Source organism: Heterodontus francisci, unplaced genomic scaffold (genome assembly GCF_036365525.1).
Source record: "Heterodontus francisci isolate sHetFra1 unplaced genomic scaffold, sHetFra1.hap1 HAP1_SCAFFOLD_86, whole genome shotgun sequence".
NCBI classification, from domain to species: domain Eukaryota; kingdom Metazoa; phylum Chordata; class Chondrichthyes; order Heterodontiformes; family Heterodontidae; genus Heterodontus; species Heterodontus francisci.
In genome coordinates, this window is record NW_027141093.1 from 3,741,315 (window position 1) to 3,748,113 (window position 6,799).

At 52.8% G+C, this 6,799-nt stretch overlaps 1 pseudogene; it reads right to left on the reverse strand.

The window, feature by feature from the left end:
• Positions 1-6,062: 6,062 nt before the first annotated feature.
• LOC137362027 (U2 spliceosomal RNA) lies at positions 6,063-6,194 on the reverse strand (annotated as a pseudogene).
• Between the last annotated feature and the right edge of the window lie 605 nt (positions 6,195-6,799).

Here is a 6,799-nt window from a genome sequence, read left to right on the forward strand (position 1 = left end):
GTTCAACTCCTCTCTCTCCCTATTCCTCGCTTCGCTATCACGTGGCACGGGCAACAACCCAGAGATAAAAACTCTGTTTGTTCTCGCTCTCAGCTTCCACCCTAGCTCCCTCAATTTCTGCCTTAAATCCCCATCTCTCTTCCTACCTATGTTGTTGGTGCCTATGTGGACCACGACTTGGGGCTGCTCCCCCTCCCCCTTAAGAATCCCAAAAACACGATCCGAGACATCACTAACCCTGGCACCTGGGAGGCAACATACCAACCGTGCTTCTCTCTCATTCCCACAGAACCTCCTATCTGTTCCCCTAACTCTGGTGTCCCCAATGATTAAAGCTCTGCTCCTCTTCCCCCTTCCCTTCTGAGCAACAGGGACAGACTCTGTGCCAGATACCCGTACCCCATTGCTTACCCCTGGTAAGTCGTCCCCCGCAACAGTATCCAAAACGGTATACCTGTTGTTGAGGGAAACGGCCAGAGGGGATCCCTGCACTGCCTGCTGGTTCCCTCTCCTTCCCCTGACGGTAACCCATCTACCTACTTTTACCTGAGGTGTGACTACCTCCCCATAACTCCTCTCAATAACCCCCTCCGCCTCCCGAATGATCCGAAGTTCATCCAGCTCCAGCTCCTGTTCCCTAACGCGGTTCTCGAGGAGCTGGAGTTGGGAGCACTTCCCGCAGATGCAGTCAGCAGGGACACTCTTGGCGACCCTGACCTCCCACATTCCGCAGGAGGAACATACAACTGCCTTCACTTCCATTCCCTCTATTCTAAATTCCCAACAAATCTACTGAAAAACCAAAAAACTGTCAAAACTTGTTAGGTTAGCAATCCAACGGACAGAACTTCTTAAATAAAAAGCTTACCTTATCAACACAACAGAGTCCTTTTTTTTATTTCCAAAATATACTTTATTCATAAATATCTGTAAAAATTACATTGCCAAACAGTCCCAAAAAATACAAACATTGCAAGGGAGATCAGTTTCCTTCAATACTGTCATGAGTTTCTTCCCAACCCTTCCGTTTCACAATTGTCATGTCAATTACAGTTTTACATTTACAGCAATTGAGAATTTTAACGATACAGTTCGAGGGGTTTCCCTTGGATCCAGCCCCTCAGTCAAGCTTGGTGGGGGACCCTTACACTGTGCTCTTTCCCCATTGAGCCTTTGCTGCGGCTGCCCCAAGCTTTAGTGCGTCCCTCAGCACGTCGTCCTGGACCTTGGAATGTGCCAGTCTGCAACATTCGGTGGTGGACAACACTTTGCGCTGGAAGACCAGCAAGTTTCGGGCAGACCAAAGGGCGTCTTTCACCGAATTGATAGTCCTCCAGCAGCAGTTGATGTTTGTCTCGGTGTGCGTCCCTGGGAACAGCCCAGAGAGCACAGACTCCTGTGTTACAGAGCTGCTTGGGATGAACCTTGACAAAAACCACTGCATCTCTTTCCACACCTTCTTTGCAAAGGCACATTCCAGGAGGAGGCGGGCGACCGTCTCTTCCCCACCACAGCCAACGCGGGGGCACTGTGCGGAGGGGGCGAGACTTCGGGTGTGCATGTAGGATCTGACGGGGAGGGCCCTTCTCACCACCAGCCAAGCTACGTCATGGTGCTTGTTTGAAAGTTCTGGTGATGAGGCATTCCGCCAAATGACTTTGACGGTCTGCTCGGGGAACCATCCAACATGATCCACTGTTTCCTTTTCCCGTCGGGCCTTGGGGACATTCCGTGCAGACCACTGCCTGATGGACCGGTGGTCAAAGGTGTTTCCCGCAGAAACTGCTCCACGAAGGATAGGTGGTACGGCACGGCCCAACTGCACGGAGCGTTCCGCGGCAATGTGACCAGGCCCATCCTTCGCAACACCGGGGACAGATAGAACCTCAGCACGTAGTGAGACTTGGAGTTTGCGTACTGGGGATCGACACACAGCTTGATGCAGCCGCACACGAAGGTGGTCATCATGATGAGGGCCGCGTTGGGTACATTTTTCCCGCCCTTGTCCAGAGATTTGAACATCGTGTCCCTCCGGACCCGGTCCATTTTAGATCCCCAGACGAAGCGGAAATGGCTCGGGTGACTGCCACGGCGCAGGAGTGGGGTATGGGCCAGACCTGCGCCACGTAGAGCAACAACGTGAGCGCCTCGCACCTGATGACCAGGTTCTTACCCACAATGGAGAGAGATCACTGCCCCCACATGCCCAACTTTTGTCGTACCTTGGCTACTCGCTCCTCCCATGTTTTGGTGCACGCCCCGGCCCTTCCGAACCATATCCCCAGCACCTTCAGGTAGTCTGACCTGACGGTGAAGGGGACAAAGGATCGGTCAGCCCAGTTGCCAAAGAACATGGCCTCGCTCTTGCTGTGGTTAACTTTGGCTCCCGAGGCCAGTTCGAACTGGACGCAGATGCTCATCAGTCTGCGCACGGACAGTGGATCCGAGCAGAAAACGGCGACGTCATCCATGTACAGGGAGGTTTTGACCTGAGTGCCTCCGCTGCCTGGGATTGTCACCCCTCTTATGCTCGCATCCTTCCGAATAGACTCAGCAAAGGGTTCAATACAGCAAACAAACAAGACTGTGGACAGAGGGCAGCCCTGTCTGACTCCAGATTTGATCGGGAAACTTTCCAATTCCCACCCGTTGATTGAGACTGCGCTCCTGATGTTTGTGGAGAGCAGTTGGATCCAATTGCAGATTCCCTCCTCAAACCCCATTTTGGAAAGCACGTCCATCATGTAGGTGTGCGATATCCTGTCAAATGCCTTCTCCTGGTCCAGGCTGATGAGGCAGGTGTCCACCCTCCTGTCCCGTATGTAGGCGATCGTGTCCCTGAGTAGCGCGAGACTATCAGAGATCTTCCTGCCGGGTACAGTACAGGTCTGATCGGGGTGAATCACCAACTCCAGAGCAGACTTGACTCGACTGGCTATGACTTTGGACAGAATCATGTAATCAACATTAAGCAGTGAGATGGGCCGCCAATTTGTGATTTCTGCCCTCTCCCCATTCTGCTTGTAAATGAGGGTGATGATGCCTTTTCTCATGGATTCTGACATGCTGCCGGCCAGGAGCATACTCTCTTATACTTCCAGCAGGTCCGAGCCGACCCAGTCCCACAGGGCCGAGTACAACTCGACCGGTAAGCCGTCGCTCCCGGGAGTTTTACTCGTCTCGAAAGACTCGACGGCCTTTGTCAGCTCGTCCAGAATTAGCGGCTTGTCCAGTCTCTCCCTCCTGCTGTCATCTAAGACCTCTGTGATAGATGACAGGAAGGACTGGGAGGCTCTGCTGTCTGTGGGCTTCGCGTCATACAGCCCAGCATAAAAGGATTTGCTGATCCTTAGTATGTCGGACTGCGAAGACGTTACCGAGCCATCTTCTTCCTTCAGGCTGCTGCTAAAAGAGCTCTCTCTGTGTACCTTTTGGAAGAAGTAACGCGAGCACGTCTCATCCTGCTCGATGGAGCGGACTCTGGACCGGAAGATGATCTTGGAGGCCTCCTTGGCAAAGAGCGAGGCCTGCTGGCTCTTCACCTCTTGGAGGTCCTCCTTGACCTCGACCCCCATTGACTGCAACCGGAGTAGATTTTGCATAATTTTCTGGAGTCGGGACAGTTCCCTGTGTCTCTCTCTCGCCTTCTGAACACCTTTGTGGATGAAGAACCTCTTGATGTTCACCTTAATCGCTTCCCACCAGTGAACTGGAGACTCAAAGAGGTGTTTCACGGTCCTCCAACCTTTGTAATCCCTTTTGAGTTCCTCAACGTTCTCTGTGGTCAGCAGTGTCGCATTGAGCTTCCACGTCCCTCTGCCAACCCGCTGGTCGTCCTGTAAGTGACAGTCGGCCAGTAAGAGGCAGTGGTCGGAGAAGAACACCGGCTTGACGTCGGTGGATCCAACCGTGACAGCACGGGACACAAACAGGAAGTCAATCCTGGAACGGGCAGACCCGTCCGATGTTGACCATGTGTATCTGCGCTGCGCTCCGTCTGCAGGTTTGCTGAAGACGTCGTGCAGTTTGGCATCTTTAACTGTTTCTATTAGGAATCTGGACGTAGCGTCCAGTTTGCTGTCGTCACTGCCGGATCGTCCAGCCGCATCGATGATGCAGTTGAAGTCACCGCCTAGGATGACCGGCCTGGACGTCGCCAGCAGCAGTGGGAGCTGCTGGAAGACGGTCAGCCGCTCGTTGCGTTATACCGGGGCGTACACGTTGATCAACCGGAGCGGAGCGTTGTTGTACATCACGTCTGCTACGAGGAGGCGGCCGCCCACCACCTCCTTAACTTCGGAGATGGTGAAGTTACCTCCCCGCAGCAGAATACCCAGGCCGGAGGAACGGCAGTCATTACCCCCCGACCAGATCGATGGCCCGTGGGACCACCATCGCGACCACTGCCTGTAGGTGCTGAGGTGTGGTATTCCACACTCCTGCAGAAACAGTAGGTCAGCTTTGACCTTGGCAAGGTAATCCAAGGTTGAAACACATCGCGTAGTAGATTTAATGCTACGCACATTAATGGAAGCAATTCTTACACCCATTTTTTACTAAAAATTAGTTGTTGCTTCCCATACCATTTGTCCTCGCTAGTCCCAGTCCTTCGGGATGTTCCTGCATACCCATCGTGTGCGCAAGCAGTTTCACGTTGGTTGGGCTCAGAAACCCCTCCTGATTTTTCATGCAGGGTTTGTGCCGCTCGGGTGACATCGGGGGGGTCTTGTAGGCAGAGAGGATTGGGTTGTCCTCAGCTGCTTCCATCTGTTCCTCCTCGAAAACATCACAGCTCCCGGTCTCCAGGAGCTCAGGTGCGCCAGACGTGTCTTTGCTCCCGGTGTCCCGGAGCTGAGATGCGTTGGCCACGTCGTTACATGTGGGGCATTGGGGTTGGGGCACGCCGGGCCCATCACAGCTTCCAGTGCCCGGGGGCTGGGATGCTTTATCATCCATCTCGGAGTTCTGCCACCTCTTTTGAAGGGGCTGTCGTTCCAGCATTTCCCCCTCCAGTGAAGAGGAGTTGTTGCAGTCTGATTCAGAAGAGAGCCTCCTCTTGCCACTGGTTTGGGTGATGGCTTTGGGATGTTTTTTCCTTGTGGTTTTCCTCTGGACCACTTGCCACTGACCTGTTTGTCCATCTGCCGCCTCCTCCTCCATTGATTCTGTCTGTGGAGGAGGGGTTTCCGGGCGCTGGGTAGGTGCTGGGTCGTTGGTTTCAGCTGCATCCCCTTCCTTCTCAGGTTGAAGTTCCTCACTGCGGAGAAGGTTGCTGGTCTCCTTTCGAACAGCGGACTCCTTCGTCGAACCTTCTCGCGGCCTTTCCTTGGACCTTGCCGCCTGAGCATAGCTGAGGCAACGTTTGGGGCAGGTCTTGTAGAGATGGCCTGCCGCACCGCACAAGTTGCAACACTTAGTCTGCTTACAGTCCTTGGTCTGATGGCCTTCCTCCTTGCAGTTCTTGCAAACAACCGTGCTGCAGTTGGCTGCCATGTGACCAGATTTGCCACAGGTGCGGCAAACTCTGGGCTGCCCAGCGTAGACCAAGAAGCCTCGACTTCCCCCGATAGCGAAGCTGGAGGGAGGGTGGATGATGGCTCCACTGGGATCTACCTTCAAGGTCACCTTGACCTGCCGCTTGCTGGTCCAGATCCCAAAGGGGTCCTTGACATCAGTGCTGGCCACCTCGACATACCTGGCGAGAAAGGTGAGTACATCCACCACCGGAACATGGGGGTTGTAGAGGTGAATCGTCACCACCCGGTCCCGTTGTGACGCAAGTGTGAAGAGCGGCTCCGCTGTGAGGATCGACAGTGGCGCCCGGTCCCCTTTCTCCTTGAACGCCTTCAGTAACTTGATGCATCCCTCCACGTTCCGGAACGTCACGTCAAAGTATCCACTGCTGGGGAAATCCTGCAGGCAGAAGACGTCCGTCGCTTGAAATCCGCAGCAATCGAAGAGAATTTTCTTGATGAAGAAGGTGCGATCAACCGGTGCATCTCCTTCCTTGTCCTTCACGACCACCCGAACGGTGTTCCGCACTCCCTGGCCCGAAGCTCGAAAATTGGTTATAGCCATTTTACTCAAAGCTTCCCCAGGATCAAAAGGCAATGATCAGGGTCTCTTCTCAATTAAATAAGCACTGATAAGAACAGATACTACACTTGATCTTAGCCAAAAGGCCGAGAAGTCCTTTTTTTTTTGTTAGAGGAGGAGGGTGGGTGGGAGACACGACACGTGTAGTGTATCGCGTACAGCCACCACCCAAATATATAGTTTTTACTTACCCAGCAGTCCCCTGGTCCTCCGAAAACAAAAGGGAATTAACTTTTAAACTCCCACTGAAATTGACTTCCCAGCTGTAAACCCGCTCTCGCACCTTCGCTACTGTCAAGCTGCAGTCACCAAAACTAAAAGAAAGAGATTATAAACCACCCAAATATATAGTTTTTACTTCCCCAGCAGTCCCCTGGTCCTCCGAAAAAAAAAAGGGAATTAACTTTTAAACTTCCACTGAAATTGACTTCCCAGCTGTAAGCTCGCTCTCGCACCTTCGCTACTGTCAAGCTGCATTCTGTTGTTTGTCAATCTCTGCTACTGTACATGAGTGATATCTGTTATGCATATATTATTTTCTGGTACTGGAAGTGAATGTTGGATTTATTCTTCAGCTGTTAGTCTCTGGTACTGCATATGAGTCTGGGTCTCATTCAGTATCAGTCAATTTCTGGTACACTCTGCATGTGCACATCCAGGGCTCATTCTGCATTTGGCAGTCTCTGGTACTGAATGTGTGTTA